Source organism: Lygodium microphyllum, chromosome 23 (genome assembly GCF_053477565.2).
Source record: "Lygodium microphyllum isolate KBCC chromosome 23, Lygodium_microphyllum_v1.1.10, whole genome shotgun sequence".
In the NCBI taxonomy this organism is placed as follows: domain Eukaryota; kingdom Viridiplantae; phylum Streptophyta; class Polypodiopsida; order Schizaeales; family Lygodiaceae; genus Lygodium; species Lygodium microphyllum.
This window is the reverse complement of record NC_141157.1, coordinates 11,292,751-11,305,237: the sequence shown is the minus strand read 5'-3', so window position 1 is coordinate 11,305,237 and position 12,487 is coordinate 11,292,751. Positions and strand designations below refer to the sequence as shown.

Below are 12,487 nucleotides of genomic sequence, written 5' to 3'. Positions count from 1 at the left end.
ACTTAAACCTCCACAATCAGTCTCTCTTGGTGGCGCCGCTCTCATACCATGTCACAAATCATGTGGTGAGGAGACTTATTTGAGATAGTGCGTCGAACACACACAATATAAATAAGATAAAGTGCACTTAAGAACACATGAAGAGAGTGGTGGACCAAAATGTTGATTTGTTCGTCTTTCTTTCTTCTTCCTCTCACAAAAGAATATACACAAAGTATAGATAAAATATAACATAATTGAAAGTCAAACTGAGTCAAACTATGTATAACTAACTATACTAATCGATTGATGTTATAATTATGCCAGCTATAGGTGGACGTAACTAACTAAATATAATAAGTGCTAAGTCAATGGCCATGTGAGAAACATAATGACTACAGATGTGCTAAGTATAGACGTGTGGATCCATTTAACTAGGTAATCAGTGTTGAGCTTACCATCTCAACACACACCTCTCTCTCTCTCTCTCTCTCTCTCTCTCTCTCTCTCTCTCTCTCTCTCATAATGGGTAGTTATATTAATTACAATAAATTGATTACAATAAAAATGTACATGATAACAAGATCAATAATTACAAAGTGCAAGGTGGCTCTAAGCCATCATGTATGAACTAGATATAATGGATTCAACAAAACAAAAGAAGAGTACAAAACAAAGTAGAATCATGTGGGCATGGGTCTTTGCTATGGTCAATGTCTCCAATGTATTATCTTCAAAGAGATCTTTGAGCACCGCAAAGGGATTGCATCTTTGATGGTTGACCTATGAGAAGGAAGTCACATCTACAAAGTGGGAGGTAGAATAGGGACACTTGCAATCCCATGGAGTGATGACTCTGCTAGTAACATCGAAGTCTAGCTAAGCTCGAGAGTTGCGAACACGTAGTGATGATCGAGTCGATTGCTGCTACTGTTATTGCTTCTGAGGATTTTTCACGATGACACGAATAAGTGCAAATGGGGTTTTAAGAATAAGAAGGGGTAGCACGTGTTGAGCGCACAAAACTCTCCTTTGCTTTTTTCCTTATCGCATCGCATCCTTGTTTTTCCAAAGTTTGAAGGAGCAAATTGCTTGCCTTTGGACGTGCCTTTGGAGGGACTAGGTTTAATATGTTGCTTGGCGAAATGGGGGTGTGTGTGTTGGTCTTTGTCCATGGGCTAATCCACCAAGGTACTCTTGCGATTTGGACATTCAACCATGAAGTGACCCAATTGAGCATAGGAGAAATAGTGGCCAGCAAAAGTACCTCACCTCAGCCAAAAGCAAAGAGGTCGCATGCCCGTACAATTGAGGTGCAACCAATTGGGTCCCTTCTTGGCAGTATCCCACAACATGCATAGTCCATTTCTATTGGCTGCCTTCAGATTGGGGGGGTACCAACACATGGCCTTTGGCAACCATTGTATCCTTGAGAAGGGCCTAGTAGACAGACAGCCGAGCAATTCACTTCCACCCATACGGGACACTGATGCTTCAAAAGACATTGAAATTCTGGCAGTGGACGCCATGAGACAATATGCACCAACTATTTCTCAAAGAATCCACGCAGGCCAGCAGGATCTTCTCCACACAATCAGTTTGAAGAATGGAGGTCAGCCAACATTGACGGATCCTAGTAAGCACGGGAATCCCACTCCTGAAGAAGGGAATCATGCCTCGCTTATGAAAAGCTAAAAAGGAACGAAGAACCTCTTGACTGAGCACTTGTGCATGCAAAACCTCCTCTGCTCAGGCAAGGATAGCTCGATGATTACGCTCCACATATTATTCACAAACTCCAACAATTGTTCCCAATTCAGTTCTTGCAAATCCTGCAAAGCGGAAGCCACCTGAGGGTACGAACGGGGCGGAGAATCGCCCAAGTTAGGGACCTTAGGAGCAGCAGTAGAGTCATCATGGAGACATTTGACAGATGACTGAAGATCAAGGTGGGGCGAAGCCATCTCATCAGTGCAGGATACCATGGCTTCTTCTAATGCATCTTCTGGCACGTCCACGTCTGGACCCAGCACTGTATCCAGTGGATCCATAGCATCCTGGTTCAGGACCATCGTGAAAGAACAGGGTCGTCAGTTCATTCTCCCACAATCGCCCACAGACTGCCTTGCCCCTGCACGCAGCAGACAAAGCAGGCTTGCGGGGTTTCTTCGGCACGCACTCAGGGACAGACAATGAAGAAATAGGCTGTACACAGTGATGTCACAACTCTATAGAAACATAATTTGTATCCTTTTTCATTAATTTGTCTATATAATGATTTATTAAATCTGTTTCCTTTGCACTAATTAGATATAAAGAAAAGTGCATTGGAGCTGGCTGAGTGGTCACAAGTTATGGTGGACCCACACGGTGGGTTAGAGAAAAGATAGTTCACACTTCCACCTATATGGACGATTGGGCGCCTGTGACCAGAACTCACGCATATCAGGGTTAGACTCGCACACAGAAAGGATTGATGCCTTGAAGTGTGAGCTAGATCCACCAGAACAGACAGTTACAATCAACAAGATGGCATGATCATGAAATGCTTGTACAATGTGCATGTGTGGTCTGAAAGCTTGAAATGCACATTTCTTTGCATAGGAAAGTCACATGAAGATTCTGATACCGTTTTTGTGATGTACACGGAAAAGGCTTTCATATGACACCCATATTGGGGGGGTCCCTAAATTTTAGGAGGTTCCTAAATTTTAGGAGCCTCGAATTAGCCTAAAAATGCTAGTCCTAAAAAATAGGGATGACATTCTAAAAATAGTAAATTCTGTACCCTGATTGTGCTTACTAAGTTTGGTTGTTTCTATTCTTGACAGTATTCAGCCCAAAAAGGAAGGCCATAGAGAAGAGACAAGTGTCAAGACACTTGTCACACAAGTTTCCAAGTGTCCCACCACTTGTCACATCTCATGACATGTGGCTGGATACTTGTCTTGTGCTACTCCACTTTCCCCTTTTGTACTAGCTCTTCTCTCTCCTATAAATAAGAGCTCGTTTTTCTTCATTCAGCATCATTTTTCTTTGCTGTAAACTCATGTACAACACCCACAGATAGCTGGAAACTGGCCCCATCCATCCCCATAATTATCCCCCACTTCTCCATTATCAAATTCCTCCATATTCCCTCGTGTATCACTGCTGTTTTACAGGACAACAAGCCTATAAATTCATTACAGCACCTCCTTCTCGAGCTCTTTCTTCCATTTTAGCAACAAGAAGCAAGCCCTATCCATGTACTGCTGATCAACGATGAAGAAAGACTGATTTCCCCTCTTTCTTCTCTCATACTGTAAAGAAATCAGTTCTTATCATTGCATAATAGATATTGCATGTGTGTTTGTACATCTTTGCATGATCTTGTGAGAGTGAGAATTACTTCTCCTCTCTCTTAGGTTGATTGTAACTGAGCTCTTCCCTAAGGGACTTGGGTTGAGTAGAAATACATTCCTTCAGGGGGGGGGAGGGGGTTGCCCATTTTCAACCCTCAATCTTGTCTCCTTTACTTTTACATTTTCATGGCTGTAATTTTGTGAGTAATTTTCATTTTCAACTTTAAGTGTTCATTCTCTTTTATATTAAATCTTGAAAATAAGTGAACATCATAATTGTTAAGCATACTACGTTGTTCGGGGTGTTATCAGTTGTATCAGAGCTTTGGCTTGGTCCTCACCCCAACACTGGTAATGCTTACGATTATAAGTTTGTTTGTTTTCAGCCCTTGTATTGAGGGCTTGAGCATATTTTCTTAGAGTCTCAGTGGATCAGATGAGTGCTATCATGCACGTAATTCAAAGTCTTAGAGAGGAGAATCAGCAAATTCGTGAGCAACTTCTCAAACTAGAAAAAGTTGAGAATCCTAAAGTATTCAAGGAAAGAAGCCCATCTACTTTAAGGAGACAAAGCCATACCAATGAAAGGAGCCGATCAAGAAGTCCAACTACTTCTAAGAGGCAGTCCCATTCTACTTCAAGACAAAGAAAGAAATCGCGTCGAAGCTCATCCTCTTCTTCAAAGTCATCTGGCGCCTACTCTGATGGACCCTCTTCTAGTGAGACGAAGAGTCACACCCTTCTCGTGGAAGACCTCATCATCGTCAAAGGCGTCGACATTCTTCACCCTCGTCTCCATCTTTATCCCCATCAAGCATTTCATCATCTTCAACCTCAAGATCCGGGCATGGACGAAGGCATAAGAAGAAGAAGAAGACTAAGTCACTATCTCAACTTGAAAAGAAGATCAAGTTAAGTATGTATGATGGTTCCCGAAATCCTGATCTTCTTCTGAAGTTTATTCATCAATTTCAAATTTTGTATGGTCGTGACAAGTATAAAGAAAAAGAAAAGATTAAGTTTGCAGCTTTACATTTGACCAACTTAGCCCATACTTGGTGGACGGGGTTGGAATATGATCATGCTACCCCAAAATCATGGCGGTCCTTTGTTCACATGATACAAAGCCAATTTCTTCCTGTTCATTTCAAAAGAGATGTAAAAATGGAATGGGATCGGCTTTGGCAAAGGAAAAATGAGTCACTTGGTGACTATACCAAGAGATTTTGGGAGCTACTTTTGAAGGTCCAATATTTCAAGAAGATCAACAGTTCGAAAAAGCTTAGGAAGTTTCAAGGAGGTTTGCATTTTAAACTTCGTACTGCTCTTAATCATTATCATTGTTCTAGTCTCAGGGAACTCACTGACCATGCTGAGACATGGGAAATGGAGCACAATTGCAACAAATCATTCCAAAAGAATGATAAGAAGAGAGTAGCTGATGATGAGGAGTATTCAGCCCCAAATGAAGGACAAAAACAGCGGCAAAAGCAGCCATCAAATCAAAAGAAGATGAAGCTCTATGCACCTCTTAATGCTCCTCAATTTCGCTCCAATCTATACCCACAAGCAAAGCAACTTTTCGAAGAAGAAAAGCAGAACTTCATGAAAGAACGGAAGTGCTTTAAATGTGGATAAACAGGCCACATAGCGAAGCAATGTCCAAACAAAGGACAAAGTAAGGTTTCTGACAACAAGCCTTAGTTGCCAGTGAAAATCAATGCTATCAGTGATGTAGTTACAAACACAACTCACACTCCAGAGATGCAAAAATTATTAAAAGCTTGGGGACAGTTGCAAGGTAAGCAAGCACTATTCTTGATAAATCTTGGGGCGAATGAAAATGTCATTTTCTTGCAATTAGCTAAAGAGCTTGGATTAAAGAATGAAGAGATGGACACTCCGGCAGAAGTTCACCAAGCTTTAAATGTCGATAAAGGTGACACAGTGAAGATTGTGACACCCTACATTAGCAAGCTCAAGTTTCAAATTCAAGGCTATAGTGATAAAGATACTTTCTATATCGGAGACCTTGATGGTTGCGATGTGATTCTTGGCATGCCCTGGAATCATAGAGTAGATTCAACCATCTTCTCTCAGAAAAAGAAGGTAGAACTCACCAACAAAGGCAAGAAGTACGAGATCCAAATTCTGGAGTTTCTGGAGACACCATACCTATGGTAAGCCATATGCAAGTCTCTAGAGCAATTAAGGATTGTGTTCAATGTTGTTTGCTTTATGTCACTGATGTAAAAGATAATATGAATGCTGAAAACCAAGAGCGACTTCAGCTCTTGGAAAAGTATAAAGATTGTTTTTCGGAAGATCTTCCTTATCAGCTTCCCCCAGAAAGGCCAGAAGACCATCATATTGATATTATTCTGGGCAGTTCTCCTCCTAATATAGCACCATACCGTGTGAGCCGTCCTCAACAAGAAGAAATCAGAAAGCAAGTCGAAGACCTACTCAACCGTGGGCTAATTAGGTCAAGTAGCTCACCATTTTGTTCACCGGTTCTTCTTGTTCAAAAGAAAGATGGCACATTCAGGATGTGCATTGATTATCGAGTCCTCAACAAAATCACTGTGAAGAATCGGTTTCCTATTCCCAGAATTGACGACATTTTGGATCGTCTAGGAGGCTCAAAGGTTTTCAGCCGCATTGATCTAAAGAGTGGTTATCATCAAATTAGGGTAATACCACAAGATGTACACAAAACTGCTTTTTGCACTTCATACGGTCTTTACGAATTCTTGGTGGTTCCTTTCGGATTAACCGATGCACTAGCCACCTTTAATCGAATGATGGAGCGCATTTTTAGAGAGCATCGACAATATGTCGGTACTTTCTTTGATGATATTCTTATCTTTAGCAAGAATGAAGAGGAGCATCATCAGCACTTGGAGATTGTTCTACAATGACTTCAATAAAATCAACTCTTGGTAAATGGTAAAAAGAGTGAATTTTTCATGCATAAAATAAATTACCTAAGGCATGTCATCTCTTCTGAAGGGATTCAAATGGATCCTGAAAAGATTAGGATAATCCAAGAATGGCCTCATCTTCATGATGTACATGAGGTGCGATCATTTCTTGGCTTATGCTCTTATTACCGCCGCTTCATCAAGCATTTTGCACATACGGCTTCTCCACTTCATGACCTTACAAAGAAGAAGACCTCTTTCCAATGGAAGGAAAAATAGAAGGCATCCTTCACGAGGCTGAAAACAGCTCTTACTTCTGGACTTGTTCTTATCATTCCAGATTTGGTAAAACCATTTGTGGTGGAAGCAGATGCTTGCGGTGATTGTATTGGTGTAGTGCTAATCAAGAAGGCCATGCCGTAGCCTTTGAAAGCCGCCGTCTAAATGATGTGGAGAAAAGGTATGACATATATGAAAATGAGCTTTTATCAGTGGTTCATGCTTTGAAGATATGGAAACATTATCTTTTAGGCAATGAATTCCTTATTAAAACTGATTACAGAGCTTGAAGTATTTCAAGACTCAAAAGCATTTGCAGGAGAAACATGCAAGATGGAAAAATTTCTTGTCTATGTTTCATTTTCAAATTATGTACATTCCAGGGAAACAAAATGTAGTTGCTGATGCACTTTCTAGAGTGCCTCGCATTGCAACTATTACAGTGGCTCAACATGAAGATTTTCAAATGATGAAGAATACTTATGATGAAGATACTGATTTTGTAGCAATTTGGTCAAATTTACAGCAAGGAGGTTCTTATCCAGATTATTCCATCAAAGACGATTACCTTCTCATGAACAATCGCCTTTGTGTCACTCTTTTTGTTCGACAAAAGGTACTTAATGAAAGTCATGAACCCCCTTATGCAGGGCATAAAGGGAGAGCAACCACTCTAAGTGCAATTGAGCGCTACTTTTATTGGCCAACATTACGAAGAGATACACATAACTTCATTGAGGCTTGTCTAGTATGCCAAAAATCCAAGTATAATATGCAGAAGACTCCAGGATTGTTGCAACCTCTTCCAGTGCCCAAAGATCCATGGGAATCTATCACAATGGATTTTATCTCAAGTATTCCAAGAATACCTCAAGGTCGTGATATGATTTGGGTCATAATTGATCGATTCAGTAAGCAATCACATTTTATTCAATGTCATAAAACATTGAAATCCGCACAAGCTACAAGACTTTTTATTCAACATATCTTCAAATTACATGGTATGCCTTTTGAGATCATTTTAGATAGAGACTCCAAATTCACAAGTAACTTTTGGCGTGCTTTATTTGAGAATTTAGGAACCACTTTAAAATTCTCCTCAGCTTTTCATCCTCAAACTGATGGCCAAACAGAGATGATGAATCTCACTCTTTTGGATATGTTGAAAGCTTATGTTAGTGAACATAAGTCACAGTGGGAGAAATATCTTCCATTATTGGAGTTTACTTACAACAATACAATGCACTCATCCACAGGGAAAGCTCCAAATGAAATAGTACAAGGTAAATTGATTCCTTCTCCAATTATTCGCACTAAAGATAAGATTTTTGTTGTTGATGAGTTTGCTTCAGATTTAAAAATAGCAATGGATCAAGTTCGAGCCACTATCAAAGTTGCCCAAGAGCGACAAAAGAAGCAAGCAGATAAACGCAAAAGACCTTTGACTTTTGAAAAAGGTCAATATGTCTTGCTAAAGTTTGATAAAAGCAGGCTTAAACAAGGTTCGGGTCAAAATTCATCTTTTCCAAAGCTCTCCAGTAGATACTTTGGATCCTTCAAAGTGATTGAGAAAATAAATGAAGTTTCTTATCGACTTGAGCTTCCTGCTCATTGGAAAATACACAATGCTTTTCATGTAAGTTTGCTAAAACCTTACATAGGACCAAAACCAAAGGAACCCATTACTGAAGATCCCCCAGAAGTTGAAGAAACAGAGCAACTCTTGGAACCTGAACAGATTTTGTTTCACAAGGATCGAACCACGAGAAGTGGCCTTGTGATACGAAAATTCTTACTAAAATTCAAGAATCTACCCACAACAGATGTACAGTGGGTAGATAAAAAATTCATGAAGGATTATCCAGACATTCTTCAGCCATATCAAGAAGCTTTTCAGCTGAGGACAGCTGAATAAAAGCCAGAGGGCTATCACAACTCTATAGAAACAGAATTTGTATCCTTTTTCATTAATTTATCTATACAATGATTTATTAAATCTGTTTCCTTTGCACTAATTAGATATAAAGAAAAGTGCATTGGAGCCCACTGATGAGTGGTCACAGGTTATGGTGGACCCACGCGGTGGGTTAGAGAAAAAATAGTTCACACTTCCACCTATATGGACGATTGAGCGCCTGTGACCAGAACTCACGCATATCAGGGTTAGACTCGCACACAGAAAGGATTGATGTCTTGAAGTGTGAGCTAGATCCGCCAGAACAGACAGTTACAATCAACAAGATGGCATGATCATGAAATGCTTGTACAATGTGCATGTGTGGTCTGAAAGCTTGAAATGCACATTTCTTTGCATAGGAAAGTCACATGAAGATTCTGATACCGTTTTTGCGATGTACACGGAAAATGCTTTCATATGACACCCATATTGGGGGGGTCTCTATATTTTAGGAGGTTCCTAAATTTTAGGAGTCTCGAATTAGCCTAAAAATGCTAGTCCTAAAAAATAGGGATGACATTCTAAAAATAGTAAATTTTGTACCTTGACTGTGCTTACTAAATTTGGTTGTTTCTATTCTTGACAGTATTCAGTTAAAAAAGGAAGGCCATAGAGAAGAGACAAGTGTCAAGACACTTGTCACAAAGTTTCCAAGTGTCCTACCACTTGTCACATCTCATGACATGTGGCTGGACACTTGTCTTGTGCTACTCCACTTTCCCCTTTTGTACTAGCTCTTCTCTCTCCTATAAATAAGTGCTCGTTTTTCTTCATTCAGCATCATTTTTCTTTGCCGTAAACTCATGTACAGCACCCACAGATAGCCAGAAACTGGCCCCATCCATCCCCATCATCATCCCCCACTTCTCCATTATCAAATTCCTCCATATTCCCTCTTCATCACTACTGTTTTACAAGACAGTAAGCCTGTAAATTCATTACAGCATCTCCTTCTCGAACTCTTTCTTCCATTTTAGCAACAAGATCCCTATCCATATACTACTGACCAACGATGAAGAAATGCTGATTTCCCCTCTTTCTTCTCTCATACTGTAAAGAAATCAGTTCTTATCATTGCATAATAGATATTGCATGTGTGTTTGTACATCTTTGCATGATCTTCTCCTCACTCTCAGGTTGATTGTAACCGAGCTCTTCCCTAAGGGACTTGGGTTGAGCAGAAATACATTCCTTCGGGGGGGGGAGAGGGGGGTTGCCCATCTTCAACCCTCAATCTTGTCTCCATTACTTTTACATTTTCATGGTTGTAATTTTGTGAGTAATTTTCATTTTCAACTTTAAGTGTTCATTCTCTTTTATATTAAATCTCAAAAACAAGCGAACATCATAATTGTTAAGCATACTTCGTTGTTCTAGGCGTTTACAAGTGATGAGCTCCCAAGACCAGGTATGGCAGGCTGCACAAACAGGCAGCATGACAGGGCAGCTCTCCTGAACTGCTCTCTCTCTCTCTCTCTCTCTCTCTCTCTCTCTCGCCGTTTCTGGCTGCACACGTGGCAGGACAGCCCGCGTTGTCCTGCAGGGGCATTTCAGGCAGCATGCAGGCTGAGGGAGGTGTGTACAGGATCAGGTGGGCAGGAGAACACAGGCCTGCAGGCCTTGGGCAGTACGAAAGGGGTGGGCCTAGTGTTGAGACAGCCCGAGGCAGGTGACCTGGGGCAGCATCGCCAAGGTCCTCTCTCTCTCTCTCTCTCTCTCTCTCTCCCTCCCTTTGGATATTCTAATTTTGATATCTTACAGTAAAGCTCGAATATCGCAGCGTTTGTGTGAGACCACCCCACCTTAACCTTGCTATTGGAGTTGGAGAGAAAGAGAAGGACAGGTTTATGATCAGACAGGATTACGTTGTTAAAGACCGTTACCATGCAATCCACATAAGAGGAAAGAAAACCACTAGGTGCATGAGCACAATCAAGCCTGGCTTTTCTGAGCCTAACACCCTTTGATTATTTGACTGGTGAAGCCTGTGCAAGTACCCACATAAAAAAGGTAGTGGAAACCCTAGAGGTTAATCCAAGCCTGTCTTTCGCTTTCTACCACGGTGCTGCCCGTGCCTTTATATTTGTCAAAGGAACTCAACCTTGTTGAAGTCACCTAGCAGAATAATGGGGACATTGATAGCTCTCAAGGAATACCCACAGCTATGGCCTTGAGTTTGCTGCCCCTGAAGTGTATGCTAAAACTATTACAATCTCCTCCTATATCATGGGATGAGTAGCCAGCCACCCATGTATTGCAGAAGTCCTACATGATATTCAAAACAAGAGTCCCAACTCCTTGTGAGTGCATAGAGTTCCACCGTCACTGCCAACCGAATGTTCCTAGTTGTAATCTCATGAGATACTATTCAGATTTTTTCTCAATTAATCTCATGCATTTTTATTTCCTGAAATCATGTCAGGGCAATCCCTTCCAGGTATCAAATGGGGTCTGTTATCCCCTTAATGCTGCAAGAGAGAACTTTAAACAGCTGCATCATTTCTGAGAGAATTTGTTGATTTTTAGGCTTACCTCAAGGATTCCTGGAAAGGCCGAGTGGGTTATCTGAGCTAGCACAGTCTTCTTTTGCTCCCACCTACTGCAATGTTGCCAAGAGAAGAGAGGTTCAAGGAGCTGCCTGCTTTGTTACCTACATGTAAACTTGAGATCTTTATTTCTGGGGAGAGTCTCTTCCTCCACAGGCCTGAAAACTGAAAGTAATAATTCGACTTATTTTGTAGATTTTTTCCTGCTTTCTTTTACCAAGCCGCTCAGCGCCTTCTTAAAGTCTTCTACCAAGAACAACCTTTATCGCTGGATTTACACCTGTATATGGCCTCTGATTTAATATCTTTCCTGAAGGTGAGGCTACAGTGCCCACGAATGGGTAGATGTGGTCAGGGACTCAGGGAGGTTGGGAAGGTCAACCCCGACCAAGACCTTGGTGACCATTTGGGTCGCGCCATTTGAAGAGGGTGGGTAGATACCTGGCTCATAAGAAACAAAAGATTCTTATTAGTCCCAATTCTCAAACGAGAAACCAAAACTCTCATTGGATAGATACCTGGCTAATAAAGCCCTAGTACTCAAAAGGGTGCCAGTTGTCCCTTATCCAAGCTTTGAAAACTCCAGCAAGAAGGAGTGAGCCACCACAAAGACCGATTAAGGTCCTAGACCGGTACTTGGTTGAATCCTTCATCAGAAAGCAAAACTGCAAAACCACCTGATTCTTCCACCCCTTCAGGGTTTGATGCTGAGGTGCCAGCTTTGCTCTCTCCATGGCAGTTTTGCCCCTTCGACATCTCCTCTTCTAGCCGCTTCCATTGCGGTCGGTAAAGATCCTCTCATCGGTGCTTGATGGAGAGCTTGAATTACAGCCTTGAGGCCCTGCTCGGGCAAGGGGAGACCTTTGGTTAACTTGAGGGCTCCACAAACATGGCCCTCCATTATGCAGCCTCAGCTGAAGGGCCAGATGACCCAAACTTCCATTTTGAGACGATGGTGGGATTATGCGGAGGTCAGGACTCAGGATTCGACTGTGCGTGAGATCCTTGGGAATCGGGATAGCTGCCACGGTAAGAGGAGCTCGAAGAAGCTGTTAAAAGTGCATGGCCAGATGTCGCGTCTGGCTCGAATGAGGTGGAAATCCCTCGTAGTCTGTGTCACCAAGGCTAAGACGTGGAGCAGGAAAAGGGTGCTTGTGGTTGTGGGGGAGAGTGCAATGTTAATCTCTCCAGGAACACTCTGCATGGTTCCAACCTTTCCAGCGACCTGGAGATACTGCATGGGCCCGATAAGGTTGTTTGCCCAGGAATCACGCGGCTCACGGAGTCAACACTATCTCCCAAGCTCATTTAACGCTTACGCTTTTGATCAACCTTGGTTGCTTGTGGAATGTGACGTCACTCAACTAAATTAGGATGGGTGGAAAATTGATACAATTGTCATCATACAAAAGAAACCAAAAGAATAATATTTTTAAAGTAGCATCTATAACATGTACA

General features: G+C 41.6%; 1 long non-coding RNA gene across 1 annotated transcript in view; it reads right to left on the bottom strand.

Moving 5' to 3' along the window:
* LOC148015878 (uncharacterized) overlaps window positions 1-12,155 on the bottom strand; it is a 44,981-nt gene extending 32,826 nt beyond the window's left edge. Inside the window, exons 1-2 of the long non-coding RNA XR_015688173.1 lie at window positions 11,548-12,155; window positions 11,016-11,470 (exon numbers count right to left, since the gene is read on the bottom strand). This is a non-coding gene — a long non-coding RNA (uncharacterized LOC148015878). The remainder of the gene's footprint in view (window positions 1-11,015; window positions 11,471-11,547) is intronic.
* Window positions 12,156-12,487: the final 332 nt, after the last annotated feature.